Here is a 14,315-nt window from a genome sequence, read left to right on the forward strand (position 1 = left end):
ATTCTACAATGTAAAAAATAGTAAAAAAAATTAAGAAAAACACTTGAATGAGTAGGTGTCTCCAAACTTTTGACTGGTAGTGTGTATATATATATATATATATATATATATATATATATATATATATATATATATATATATATATATATATTGAACAGTGGGGAGAACAAGTATTTGATACACTGCCGATTTTGCAGGTTTTCCTACTTACAAAGCATGTAGAGGTCTGTAATTGTTATCATAGGTACACTTCAACTGTGAGAGACGGAATCTAAAACAGAAATCCAGAAAATCACATTGTATGATTTTTAAGTACTTAATTTGCATTTTATTGCATGACATAAGTATTTGATCACCTACCAACCAGTAAGAATTCCGTCTCTCACAGACCTGTTAGTTTTTCTTTAAGAAGCCCTCCTGTTCTCCACTCATTACCTGTATTAACTGCACCTGTTTGAACTCGTTACCTGTATAAAGGACACCTGTCCACACACTCAATCAAACAGACTCCACAATGGCCAAGACCAGAGAGCTGTGTAAGGACATCAGGGATACAATTGTAGACCTGCACGAGGCTGGGATGGGCTACAGGACAATAGGCAAGCAGCTTGGTGAGAAGGCAACAACTGTTGGCGCAATTATTAGAAAATTGAAGAAGTTCAAGATGACAGTCAATCACCCTCGGTCTGGGGCTCCATGCAAGATCTCACCTCATGGGGCATCAATGATCATGAGGAAGGTGAGGGATCAGCCCAGAACCGGACCTGGCAGGACCTGGTCAATGACCTGAAGAGAGCTGGGACCACAGTCTCAAAGAAAACCATTAGTAACACACTACGCCGTCATGGATTAAAATCCTGCAGCGCACGCAAGGTCCCCCTGCTCAAGCCAGTGCATGTCCAGGCCCGTCTGAAGTTTGCCAATGACCATCTGGATGATCCAGAGGAGGAATGGGAGAAGGTCATGTGGTCTGATGAGACAAAAATATAGCTTTTTGGTCTAAACTCCACTCGCCGTGTATGGAGGAAGAAGAAGGATGAGTACAACCCCAAGAACACCATCCCAACCGTGACGCATGGAGGTGGAAACATCATTCTTTGGGGATGCTTTTCTGCAAAGGGGACAGGACGACTGCACCGTATTGAGGGGAGGATGGATGGGGCCATGTATCGCAAGATCTTGGCCAACAACCTCCTTCCCTCAGTAAGAGCATTGAAGATGGGTCATGGCTGGGTCTTCCAGCATGACAACGACCCAAAACACACAGCCAGGGCAACTAAGGAGTGGCTCCGTAAGAAGCATCTCAAGGTCCTGGAGTGGCCTAGCCAGTCTCCAGAACTGAACCCAATAGAAAATATTTGGAGGGAGCTGAAAGTCCGTATTGCCCAGCGACAGCCCCAAAACCTGAAGGATCTGGAGAAGGTCTGTATGGAGGAGTGGGCCAAAATCCCTGCTGCAGTGTGTGCAAACCTGGTCAAGACCTACAGGAAACGTATGATCTCTGTAATTGCAAACAAAGGTTTCTGTACCAAATATTAAGTTCTGCTTTTCTGATGTATCAAATACTTTTGTCATGCAATAAAATGCAAATTAATTACTTAAAAATCATACAATGTGATTTTCTGGATTTTTGTTTTAGATTCCGTCTCTCACAGTTGAAGTGTACCTATGATAAAAATTACAGACCTCTACATGCTTTGTAAGTAGGAAAACCTGCAAAATCGGCAGTGTATCAAGTACTTGTTCTCCCCACTGTATATATATATGCAAAAAAATATATGGGGGATTGGAAGTGATGCAGACAATTACATTGATGGAAGTTAAAATCTATCTGTAATATTAAAGCTGATCTACCCCCTTAAAAAATATATATATATATATATAAAACAATCCAAATCAGCTTCCCTATAACCTCAACGGATGATAAATCTGATTAAATGTATAGCACAAAACGATAGTCGTACATCATAGTATCAAATAATATGTTAACATGTTCAGCAGCAAGACTAAAGAAGCATTTAAAGCAATCAATAGGCAATGCTTGGATATGTTGTCATTGATTGATAGAGAGGTCATTGCCCAATTCATAGGTTGCGTCATGCCATTGTTATGTACTGTTTAGTCTAAATTACACTATAGTGCCTGGAAATACAATGACGTTGCTAAAGTAGTCAAATATTTAGTAGGAAACAACTTTGCCAGCATTATTAGACAGATGGCAATGTTGTCATTAGCTAGCAAAGTTTGTCAAAAATAGCGAGTAATGCTAATGTTAGCTAACTAAAATCCGGTGCCCTCCCCTCAATCTTAGCTAGCTAGGTAATGTTATACTGCATCTAAAGTCAATCTGGCGACATCAAAATGATGACAAAAGGTTTTCCTACTAGTTATTTGCCTCCTTTTGAATGTCATTGTATTTCCAAGCAGTTGTAATGCACTTTTGATGAAATCTTCATCAGCGCTCATTGACGATGCATTGAGTAGAATGCTCAGTCGAGGCATCAGTCCAAAACTAACGTTCATAACAATATTGTGACGAAACATGCAACCCATGAATAGATACTTGTGATGCACCGTCTCTCCATCCAGAGCACATTCTATCTGTCTGAATTCTATCTGCATCTCAGCATCTCTGCCTCGAACAAAACATAGAGAAAACAAGTGAGCACTGAGGGAAAGCATACAGAGACAGACTGAACAATAAACTCAACCACAAGAGAGAGAGTTTGTGAGTATGTGTGTATGCTTGTGTGTGTATTTGTGTGTGTGTGAGTGAGTGAGAGAGGGATAGAGAGAGATAGAAGGAGAAATCGAGGGGGTGAGAGAAGGAGAGTAGGGATATGAAGACAAATGCAGAGAGGGAAAGAGACAGAGGGAGGGAGAGAAAATGAAAGAGAGGGAGAAATCAAATTTGCAAGAACATAACAAAAAGCTGTGTCTCAGACAAAGGAGAACACACAAGGGTATTTGTCTAGCTGTCTGCTCCAGCAGCCTCTGAAACTTTATTAAACTAGAACCCTTCAAGAGAAGGCAGAGAGCAGTAAACTACACTACTGGGGACGAGAAGAGAGAGAGAAAGAATAGAAGAGAGGGAGGGTGGGGGGTGAAGAAAGACTAGCTTTACAGCCCCCTGTCTCTCAGAAATGATTTTATTTCAGCCATGCATTAAGCAACCTCCCCACTGAGTTGTGCTCCCCTTCCTGGTGTGGATAAAGCCGTCCCTCAGGGATGCTGCCGGTAATTTCCAGCTTCGCCAGAAACTCAGGTATTAGAAAAGACCGCTTGGGGACCTGCCACAATATACCTTCACAATTTCAGAGCCGCTCTGAAAAAGGAGAGGAAGGAGGGAAGCCCCCCCCCAAAACCTATCACCCCCCAGTCTCCAGTTCACATTTCTGAAGTGCAGACAGGGGGTGGATATGTGGGGGAGGGAGGGCCCGTGGGAGCGTGTGCACCAGCAATAGAAAATCCACTGCAGAGAGAGAGAGAGAGAGAGAGAGAGCATTTCCTTTCTGGTCTGGCAGGAGTGCATTTTTTCCCTGACTCCCACCAGAGGCTTTTTACAAAACATGTGTTGCTGACATGTTGACAGATTGCTCAGTGAAGTGTTAGGCGCATGCACACGGCTGGCCATTTAGGGGGACATGGCTTCCTACCCAACATCCTCTACCTGAGGCTCCATGTTTTATACATCATCCCTCCATCCTCCCCACCAAAGGAAAAAAAAAAACAATAAAAAAGGTAAGGGAGTCGATTCCTTTGTGAGGAAAGGAAAATATTGGAGACCAGAAAAGAAAGACTATGTGTGTATAATGCTGCCTTAGCTGAACTGTAGAGTAGGGGAGGTAGGGTTTGATGAAGAGGAGGAACCCGAGGCGAGGAGGAGGAACGGAAGTATAGAGGGGAAGCGAGGGAAATGGTTTCAGGCAGGGAATGAAATCGAGGAGGAATAGGAGATGAGGGTATGTGTGTATGGGTGCTTTTATATAAGTGTTTGTCAGGTAGTCAACTCGACAACAAGCACACAACGTCTACTCCTCCTCTTTGTCTCCTCTCCTCCTGTCCTAACCACCCAGACCCAGTCTAGGGATAGAATCTGATCAAAGGCCAAAACATTTGCATCCAACTTCTGCTCATTTCAGGCAGGGTATCGACGGTGTGCGTACATCTTAATCGCCCTGCGGCTCGGAAAGTGCTGCCGTGGCAACAGGATGGAAATGGGGATCATAATGTATTCATGGTGCCGGCGACCTGGGGGCTGCGGAGCGTGCTCTCTGGGGACCGCACTTTACCCAGAGCCAGACGTGTCTGGGCAAAATCACTCCACACAAGACAGCAGTGGAATACTGAGGAGCCAAGCAGGGAGAGAGAGAACGACAGGATGGAGGGAGGGAGACCAGGAGAAAGAGAACGGGAGAAAGAGAGCGATATGGAGGGAGAGAAAGGAAGCAGGCAGCAGCAAGAGAGAATGACAGGATGGAGGGAGGGAAAGAGAGAGAAAGGAGGGAGGCAGAGACAGCTACAGTGGGAAAACGGAGTGGGAAAAATAAGCAGAGGGAAAGGGGTGGGAGAAAGGAAGAAAAGGGGGAGGATATAAGAGATGGAGGAATAAAACACTAGCTAAGAACGAGAGACTAAAATAATGGAAAGGGATAAAGGATGAGAGAGGAAAGGTGTCAGGGATAGTGATGCTGAGAGGGAAGACAATATACAATTCTACCCAATCAGGCTTAACAACAAACAAACCAAAGAATGTGAAGGGGGATTGTGGGGGGGGGGTTGTAAAGCTGAGTGGCTCTACCTTGAGAAGGCAGCTGCTGCTTGAACAGGTTGGCTGGGAAATAAATTGCAGAGGAAATTGGTCCAAATGACCTGGGCCACAAAGAGACACAGCCCTTCAGCCACCAGCCAGAGATGGATAAATGGATAGATGAGTAAATGAAAGGAGGGAAGATGGATGGGTGAATAGATGGATAGTTCAGTTCAGGACTGAGAGCATAGTAGCGTGCACACACACACCCACGCAGAAGCACACACACACCCCTCGATTCTTGAAAATAAAAGCTAACATTGGAGACAGATCTCATCCAGACAAGATGGAGTATGCTATCTGACCCTTACCTTACTGATGATCTCCTCCACACACACACCTTTACATTTTCATTTACGTCATTTAGCAGACGCTCTTATCCAGAGCGACTTACAGTTAGTGCAGTTAGTTTTTTTCATACTGGCCCCCCGTGGGAATCGAACCCACAACCCTGGCATTGCAAACGCCATGCTCTACCAACTGAGCTACCTCCCTGCCGGCCATTCCCTCCCCTACCCTGGACGACGCTGGGCCAATTGTGCGCCGCCCCATTGGTCTCCCGGTTGCGGCCGGCTACAGCAGAGCCTGGATACGAACCAGGATCTCTAGTGGCACAGCTAGCACTGCGATGCAGTGCCTTAGACCACTGCGCCACTCGGGAGGTACACACCCACCTACCCACACATACACACACACACACACAAACACTCCCCACACACACACTAGCCTGGCTCTCCTCTACAGGAGGGTAGCTACAACAGGCACCATGCCAGGTAAACATCCTCAAGCCGTAGGTGCTCACTGCAGAGAGACGGGAAAGACAGCTCACTCTGATACTCCAACCTAGAAAAGTAGTCAATAATGTTGAAAGAGAGCATATACTGAGGTTAGGTTGTGTGTGTTTTACAGGGTTCTACCACAGAGTTGCTCAGAGTACAGATATTACGCATTTTGCTGCATTTATCACTGCACATTCTATCATAGAAAGTCATCATATTTCCCCACAGGAGCCGTGATTCAAACACAGTTAAGTCTCACAAAATGAGAACGTGTTCACCTGCAAACTGAGGTGGCTACAGCCGGCACTAACTATCCTCCACACGTAGCACCCCCTCAGGCATTAAGACTAGGGCCACAGACAACTCCCCTGTCTCCTTCCTGATAACTGACAGGTTCTTCAGTACTGAGCACCAATGAGAGAGAGAGAGAGAGAGAGAGAGAGAGAGAGAGAGAGAGAGAGAGAGAGAGAGAGAGAGAGAGAGAGAGAGAGAGAGAGAGAGAGAGAGAGAGAGAGAGAGAACCAAGGACATCAACAGCATGTTCTGGTAGAGAGAGAGATGACCCCTGGCCATCCTGAGGCATCTGGTTTGTCTGGGTAAGCCACGCACACACCTAATGACTGCAGCCCTCTACCTGCCGTGTGTGTGTGTGTGTGTGTACGGTGTGTACAGTGCTGTGAAAAAGTATTTGCCCCCTTTCTAATTTTCTCTACTTTGTATATTTTTGATACCGAATGTTATCAGATTTTCAACCAAAACCTAATATTAGGTAAAGTCAACCTGAGTGAACAAATAACACAACAATTACATACTTATTTTATTTATTTCATAAACAACATTTATGCAACACCCAATGCCCCTGTGTGAAAAAGAAATTGCCCCCTTACACATGTCGTCCAAACAGTTATACTTTTGACTCATTTGTCCATAGAACATTCTTCCAAGAGTCTTGATGATCATCCAGGTGCTTCCAGGTGCTTTTTGGCAAACTTGAGTCAACTTTTTGGATGAGATGCGTCCCATTATGTCTGCCGATATCTAAACACTGCATTCCACAGTAAGAACCTCATACCAACAGTCAAGCATGGTGGTGGTGGTGTTATGGTTTGGATATGCTTTGCTGCCTCTACTTGCCTTAATAAAAGGAACCATGAATTCTGCTCTGTATCAGATAATTCTACAGGAGAATGTCAGGCCATCCATCTGTGAGCTGAAGCTGAAGCGAAGCTGAGTCATGCAGCAATACAATGATCCAAAACACATAATCAAGTCTACATGAAAATTGCTAAAAAAAAACAAATCTGAAGTTTTGGAATGGCCTAGTCAAAGTCCAGACCTAATCCCAATTGAGATTTTGTGGCAGGACTTGAAATTAGCAGTTCATGCTTGGAAACCCACAAATGTCGCTGAGTTAAAGCAGTTCTGCATGCAAGAGTGGGCCAAAATTCCTCCACAGCGATGTGAGAGACTGATCAACAACTACAGGAAGCATTTGGTTGCAGTGATTGCAGCTAAAGGTGGCACAACCAGTTATTGAGTGTAAGGGGGCAATTACTTTTCACACAGGGGAATTGGGTGTTGCATAACTTTGTTAATTACATAAATAAAATAAGTATACATTGTTGTTGTTATTTGTAAACTCAGGTTACCTTTATCTAATATTAGGTTTTGGTTGAAGATCTGATGACATTCAGTATCAAAAATATGCATAAATTGAGAAAATCAGAAAGGGGGCAAATACTTTATCACGGCACTGTATGTGTGTGTGTCCTCTAAATCATCAATTCAAATCAAATGTTATTGGTCACATACACATATTTAGCAGTTGATATTGCCGGTGTAGCGAAATGCTTGTGTTCCTAGCTCCCACAGTGCAGTAGTATCTAACAATTCACAACAAATGAGGGAGGTGTTTTATCCCGGATTATGGACAGGGAATAACAATAGGCCAATAAACTACTGGGCCTCGTCAGAGCAGAGCTAACATCAGATGAGGGCTGAGTCTGTTCTCCATGCTAAGGAGACCAGAGGTGAGGAGCTGAAAACAATGCTACTTTACTTTGAGTTCTTGATGTACAAATTGTTTTCAAGTGCACATAACTGTTGCATACTGTTTACAGAATCCTATGCACTAGATGGATACTTGTCTTCATTGTAAAAGTTCATTGTTGAAGACGACTTGAGTAATATCCAGACAAGACAGTGAGCATGGCCTTGAAGCCCAACAGATTTTGAAACATTGCAAAACAGCTCAGAGCCCAGGCAGTATGGAACTCCTGATCTCAACATATCCTAAGCCTTTGCCTAAACCAGCCATGATCTGAAGATGTGGTTGCATGGGCCTCTAGCCCCCCCCACTCCCCCCCACTTCCCCCTCCTCTTCCTCCTCCTCTTCCTCCTCCTCACATTGCACGGTGCATGGCGATCCTGAGCGGACCTTAGTACTGTCTGGTGTTCTGCAGTGGAGATTAGTAATCATCCAGGGTGTGCATATTGATGGCCAGACTCGGCCATGTTTGCATATTTACTGGCCTCAGAGCCCAGTTGCCTGAGGTGAGAAGCAAATTAAATTTCCTCTGCATACCCCCACGCCGACAACTCTCTCTCGCACTCTTTCGATCAATCTAACTCACTTGTGGGGGTTTTTTCTTTATTTTTTTCCACCTCCCTCATTTCTCTTAACATGCTGATCAGTCGTCTTGGGGTAAGCATCTTCCTTCTAGCCCACCCTGGTTGCATCCATGGCGGATTAGCACCGTGTCGTTTGGATAACATCATCACAGTGTAATCTTGTTGGAGAGAGCAATCAGTTTACTTTGGAATTAGGCATTCCGTCGGTGGGGCCCAGAGAGAGAGAGGATCTCACAGGGTTTAAGGGATGCAAATGGAAGCATGCTCTCTGGAATACGGTCTGGATGCTGATTGGGTGATCACGGCCCACACAGGCGCCATGTGAGAGTAATGAATGGCCAATGGGAGACCGGAATAATAATGCTATCGGATTAAAATCCAATCACACGTTAGGTTTTTGGTGTGTTGACTCTATTTGTGGGGTATGTTGAACAAACCCTGTCCTACTATGTGGAGAAAGCAGGATGCCTCATGCGTTGACTGAGGGCACATGATGTCCTAATCATAAAGATTGCTTCTCTGTTTACTAAAACCCCATCCCTCTTGGCTGACAGAATTCCTTTGAGCTATTTCTGAAAATGTTTTTTTATTTTTTTTGGTACTTCCAGTGAATATAGAATGAAGCTGATTTAAATGGCTGGATGTTATTGTGGCTGTAGATATGGTAGTAGTGAAGACTGCAGGGTGTTCTTTTCTCTCTTTAAAACAGCAACTGATTTAGCGCTGGGCTAGAGTACCACAGGTGGCGAGTTAGTATTCAATCAGGGGTTTTAATGCCTCAGTTTAGCGCAGAGTCACGGCCAAAGCAGGCCATTGTGCAGCCCTCTGCAGAATTCCAACTAACCGCAAGTGGCCGCTCGCGGGGTGGCTTTCATTAAGAGAAGCTCTATCTCTGATCAAATCAATTGGCAGTCCCGGCCCCCCCAGCCGATCGATCAAGTGGGAAGGTGTGAGATGTATAGATTGGATGACCTTTACATTCACAGCAGCAGAGCGACCCCCCCCCCTCCCCGAAGCATGAGAGGCCATCTCCATATGCCTGACACTATCACTATGGGTTAGACTCCATGCTATTACAGTACATATGGACACACACACCGTAGTGTTTGTCCTGCCAAAGCACAGTCCGGCCGGTACCCGAAGAGATCCTGAGAATGACATCCATCCTGCACATAAACATTTATTTATGAAACCACCACCTTCCTGCCTTGAAAAATGGGCAATTAGTGCAGAGGAACATCTGCGTTATACTGCAAGTTGATGTTTGAGGAAATCTGTCTTGTGGGTGGGTGGGCGGGTAGTGGACTCCCCATCCTGGCGAAAGGGGGCCCTCACCGCCCCACCCCAGACACCATCCCCCTGGCCTGGCCAAAAGCAGCAACCCATGGGAGGGGAGGTGGAGGAGTTGGAGGAGGGGAAACACTGAGACTGTGATAGGGCCTGCATTCACAAAGCATCTCAGAGTAGAAGTGCTGATCTAGGTTTGCCTTTTACATCATAATGAATACACTCTTAGAAAAAAGGATTCCAAAAGGGTTCTTCAGCTGTCCCCATAGGATAAACCTTTTTGGTTCCAGGTAGAACCTTTTTGGGCCTGTGTGGCTCAGTTAGTAGAGGATGGCACTTGCAACGCCAGGGTTGTGGGTTCAATTCCCACAGGGGACCAGTATGGAAGAAAGTATGAAAATGTATGCACTCACTACTGTAAGTCACTCTGGATAAAAGGGTGTGCTAAATTACTAAAATGTAAAATGTAGAACCCTCTGTGTAAAGGGTTTTACATATAACCCAAAAGGGTTCTACCTGGAACCAAAAAGGGCTCTCTTATGGGGACAACCGAAGCGCCCTTTTAGGTTCCAGATAGCACCTTTTTTTCTAAGAGTGTACGATTATATAGACACAGGGGACCTGATCCTAGATCAGCACTCTGAGACATTACTTTGTGAATTCAGGCCCAGAGTTCCTGAAGCTCAGGGGCCAGCAGGATGCCGTCACACAGCTGGCTCTGTTCCTTCCTTTGGGTCCAGCCCGGTCCGCAAAACACAGCCTGTGGGGACATATAAACCTGTTGGACCAGTCACTCTTTCCACCACCCGCCCGCCCTCCCTCCCTGCTTCCTTCCATCCCACCGCACTGCTGGCCAGTTTGGCAAAGCCGTATGCGTCTCAGGAAAAAGCCCTTAGGGGATCAATGTGCAGTACATTTCCACGCAGACATAGGCAAAAAATCCTGCGACCTTTTCATTAGTAAGCATTAACAGCTAGTAAGGTCCAAAAGCCAGTGCTAGGGCTTTTTTAGGACTAGGTGCCATGTTCTGTGTACAGTGCTGTAAAGCGAACTCCCGTTTCCAAAATCCCCATTTAGTGCCATTCAGACTCAATACACAGAGACACACATTATCTTAAAGAAGTACAGCACCCCTGAAAAGCTCATTGGCATTTGATATGCTAATACAGAGTTTTAATTATGTTTGTTCATGTTTCACACTTCACATGATTGTTTATTAATTCTAACCAGAGCAAGCTAGCGAGCGTTCATTTGTCGCAGACACACCAGACACCTGTTAGGGTGCCTACTGATCAAAGGAAACATGTTGACTGCTAACACAATGTTATCAGATGAAAGAAGTAATCTTGAGATAACTTTAAGGTTTCTGGTCAGAATTTTTACGTATCTATTCATCGAACAACCACATGTACAGGTATAGCTTAATTTAAAGTGTTGTTTTTGATGAAGGTCAATTCTAACAAACACACAAGTTCATACACATCTTAAAGAGATAACACTACAGATGGAGTCTGTAGTGGAATAGCCTCATTGCGAACCAGGCTTCCCTAAAATGGAAAGCCTGGGGAAGCATGCAGAAATCAGCTAAAGAGGGGCTGGAATCAAATCAAATCAAATAACATTTTATTTGTCACATGCGCCGAATACAACAGGTTAGACCTTACCGTGAAATGCTTACTTACATGCTTACTTACAAGCCCTTAACCAACAATGCAGTTTTAAGAAAATAGAGTTAAGAAAACGAAAGTAAAAAATGAAAGTAAAAAAGTAACACAATAAAATAACAGTAACGAGGCTATATACAGGGGGTACCGGTACCAAGTCAATGTGCGGGGGTACAGGTTAGTCGAGGTAATTTCTACATGTATGTAGGGGTAAAGTGACTATGAATAGATAATAAACAGCGAATAGAAGCAGTGTAAAAACAAAAAGGGGGGGGGGGGGGTCAATGCAAATAGTCCAGGTGGCCATTTGATTAATTGTTCAGCAGTCTTATGGCTTGGGGGTAGAAGCTGTTAAGGAGCCTTTTGGACCTAGACTTGGTGCTCCGGTACCGCTTGCCGTGCGGTAGCAGAGAGAACAGTCTATGACTTGGGTGACTGGAGTCTTTGACAAAATAAAATGTCAAATCAGTGACGTCTCGCAACACATCACAAACCAATCAAATGCCTTGCTTGGGCAGAGCTCCAAAGGTGCTCACCAGATTAGTGCCATAGGAACAACAGTGTGTGAGGACAAAAAATGTCAACAAAACAAGCACTGCCACTGGTGACAAAACATTTTAGAGCAGGCTGGTTTTCACAGCATTTCTCTGTTATTTCGAGATGAGCTAAAGCTGCAGCAAGAAAGGAGAAATGGTCTACAATGCTGGGCATGTCAATATTTTTATTTTATTTTTACATTTCTGAAGTGATATTTGGCTGTAAAAGCTAGCATGATGGACAAGAAGTAGCTAGCCACAATGAGGTTCATTTTGAGAAAAGTCAGCTAACCTTGTAAGCTACCTAGCTAGGTATAACTAGCTAGCTACTAGCTAGCTCAATTTCTCTAACGATTATAAAGCCAACAAAATGTTAATAAAAACAGCATATTGCCCTAAAAGGTTAGCTGTGTTAGCCAAGTCACTAGCTTATCCAGGGTCAGTGATACATAGACAGTACATGGTTGCTCTATCTATGGGAACAACGCAAACCTTTTTGCAAGCAACATTGCTAAAATTAATAAAATAAAATGAACTTCATAATATGTTACCTGTAATGCTCATCTCCTGTTGCCTAATTGTCAGCTCCCTATTTTCATACTGTACCTAAATTACAAGGGTTGGATTTGCACTAAACAATTGTACTGTATATGTCAGCACTTAAAAGGCATGTAGATAATCTGGTATATGGTTTGCCTCATATACATGGTCTACTGGTATCATTTTAAATTGAGAACGTATACTCAACATGTAAACAATGTGTGAGTTTAGCTATTCTCCGCTTCTTTTTCTGCTTTAGATGACAGATGCCCATAAGACCAGTAATGCCATCATACTGTAGGCCTATGGCTGCATTGGTGATGCATGCCATATGATAAGCTGCAAAATGGATTCACATTGCTGATATACTGAGAGAGAGTGACAATCAAATAACATCTTACAACTAGACAAAAAGGAAATGTTCATTTGAGAATACAACACAGACACAGAGACAGAACCCCTTCCCTTCTTTATTGCAGGATTGTGATATATGATTAATAATCATTGACACTAGTTCATTTTGAATAATAGTTTAACAATTAAAACAAGTTTAAACACTTCACTTTAAAGAATCAACACTTCATCACTTCAAAATGTACAAATAAGCTAACTCGTATGTAAAGATTAGACATCTTAGTGTAAACAACAATAGATAATTGAGTAGAAACAAGTAGGCTATTATTACTCAAGCACAATTTCAGGTGAACAAAAAAAAACTCCATACCAGAGGTGGCCAACAATGCTCCACTGATCCCTGATCTACTGGGTGAGCAGACTTCTATTCCAGCCCAGCAATAGCACATCCAGCAGACATCCAGCAGGGTTGGCCTGCTCCAATTGTAATAGGCCTATATATTGTGTGCAATGTTTAAGTGTATACAACAATTGGTAACATAGGTAGGCCTACACATTTAACCCATGGCATATAGGATATACCCTTAGTCTCTTGGGATATTCATTGGGACCCCTCTCTTCATCTGCAAACAGGCTTTCACAGGATTCCATTTCTGAGGACAGAAAACATCACAAACAAACAGGCTTCATTATACTCAAAATAGACAGCACTGAATATTATGTTGCGATTGAAAATGTATGCACTCACTAACTGTTAGTCGCTCTGGATAAGAGTGTCTGCTAAATGACTAAAAAAAAAAAAAAAAATGTAAAATGCTATTATCTTCTAAGTTTCCCCCTCTAGGGACTGGAACTGGAGAATCTTTTCATAATGTCCTCCCAAAAAATGACCTGTCCTTCCAGTAACCTACACTCTCCCTTTACTGACAGCTGAAGATACAATTTCACCCTCTTCCATGGCTGTTGTCTACAAATGCATTTGGAGACTGTTTTTAATGTTCAATGATTACATCAAGATAGTTGGCTGATAAGAAGTTAGCTAGCTGATGACATTTAATTCACTTCGCTAATCAGTGTGTAAAGTTAGCTAGCGAGCAGCTCAGTTGAGTTAGCCTACAAAGTGGCCAGCTAGCTAGCTAATAATACATCGTTTTTTAACATAAGAAAATGTATTTACTTACTTGAATAGGTTCTCCCAATACCTCAGTTTCTTTGGGTCCTTACAAAAATGAAATAATGGGCAATCTAATACCTATGTGGACGAATGGAGACAAGGCAAAGAGTGTTTGTCACCAGAGCGGTTTATAACATGTTGTGACATTTGACTTTACCAGCGTAATCCAATTTCAATTTCAATAAATATAAATTGCAGACTGGCGGCCACACTTGATAACTTGAAAACTAGCACTTGAAACTAGCGTATGCAATAATTCTCTACAAAATGTGTCCTACCAGGACGGAAAACAGTGACGCACATAACCCACATCCCCCCTTCGACGGGCGTGTGGGGGAAGGGTTCTTGAAATGTAACATCCCAAAAAAAATTGCCGCTCTGAGCCTGCGGACCATTCAAACCGTTTTTGCGATACAAAATTCTCCAGAACTCCAAGGGAGGCATGACAACAACTGGATTTTGCCGGTATGGCAATGAGAGACTAGTAGTGGAACAACTGAAGAATCAACGTTTCGAGATCTTTTATTGGATTACTTGCTT

At 43.5% G+C, this 14,315-nt stretch overlaps 1 protein-coding gene across 5 annotated transcripts in view; it reads right to left on the reverse strand.

The window, feature by feature from the left end:
• Positions 1-14,315, reverse strand: part of LOC121535300 (zinc finger protein 521-like) — a 193,516-nt gene that overhangs the window by 112,527 nt on the left and 66,674 nt on the right. The window lies entirely within an intron of this gene.

The sequence above is a fragment of the Coregonus clupeaformis genome, chromosome 21 (assembly GCF_020615455.1).
Source record: "Coregonus clupeaformis isolate EN_2021a chromosome 21, ASM2061545v1, whole genome shotgun sequence".
In the NCBI taxonomy this organism is placed as follows: Eukaryota; Metazoa; Chordata; class Actinopteri; order Salmoniformes; family Salmonidae; genus Coregonus; species Coregonus clupeaformis.